The sequence below is a fragment of the Carlito syrichta genome, unplaced genomic scaffold (genome assembly GCF_000164805.1).
Source record: "Carlito syrichta isolate Samal-C Ts95f unplaced genomic scaffold, Tarsius_syrichta-2.0.1 Scaffold312118, whole genome shotgun sequence".
NCBI classification, from domain to species: domain Eukaryota; kingdom Metazoa; phylum Chordata; class Mammalia; order Primates; family Tarsiidae; genus Carlito; species Carlito syrichta.
The window spans coordinates 62,691-63,573 of NW_007256214.1; the positions used below are offsets into that span (position 1 = coordinate 62,691).

At 50.8% G+C, this 883-nt stretch overlaps 1 protein-coding gene across 7 annotated transcripts in view; it reads right to left on the reverse strand.

Annotated features, from left to right (window-relative positions):
• ZMYND8 (zinc finger MYND-type containing 8) overlaps positions 1-883 on the reverse strand; it is a 143,659-nt gene that overhangs the window by 50,847 nt on the left and 91,929 nt on the right. The gene's annotated exons all lie outside the window — the stretch shown is intronic.

Genomic DNA, 883 nt, shown 5'->3' on the forward strand with positions numbered 1-883 from the left:
CACGGCACTCCAGTCTGGGCGACAGAGTGACACTCCAACTCAAAAAAAAAAAAAGAACTTGAGGGTCAGGCATGGTGGCTCACGCTTATAATCCCAGCACTTTGGGAGGTGAGAGGATTGCCTGAGCTCAGGGATTCAGACCAGCCTGGGCAACTCGGTGAGACCACATCCCTACAATAAATCAAAAACTTAGCTGGGCATGGTGGCGCATGCCTATAGTTCCAGCTACTTGGAAGGCAGAGGCAGAAAGTCGAGGCTGCGGTGGCAGAGAGCGTGCCACTGTCCTCCAGTCTAGGCAACAGAGTGAGACTGCACGGTGGCTCACACCTGTAATCCCATCACTTTAGGAGGCCAAGGCAGGAGGACCACTTGAGCCCAGGAGTTTGAGACCAGTGTGGGCAACACAGCGAGGCCTTGTCTCTACCAAAAAAAAAAAAAATCAAAAAGTGACCTGGGTGTGAAGGCACATGCCTGTAGGCCCAGCTACTTGGGTGGCTAAGGCAGAAGAATTGCCAGAGACCAGGAGATGGAGACTACAGTAAGCTGTAATCATGCCACTGCACTCCAGCCTGGGCAACAGAGTAAGAACCTGACTCCAAAAAACACCTCCAAAACTAACTACAACCTGCTCCTCTCCCTGGCCTCATTTCACTGGGTGAAGACAAGACACCAAATTACTTATTTTAACAAAACAAGGCCGGGCACGGTGGCTCAAGCTTGTAATCCCAGCAATTTAGGTGAGAGGATTACTTGAGCCCAGGGGTTCACGACCAGCCTGGGCAACTTGGTGAGACCTCGTCTCTACAATAAATAATTTTTTTTCTTTTTTTTGAGTTGGAGTCTCACTCGGTTGCCCAGACTAGAGTGCAGTGGCCGCTCCCGG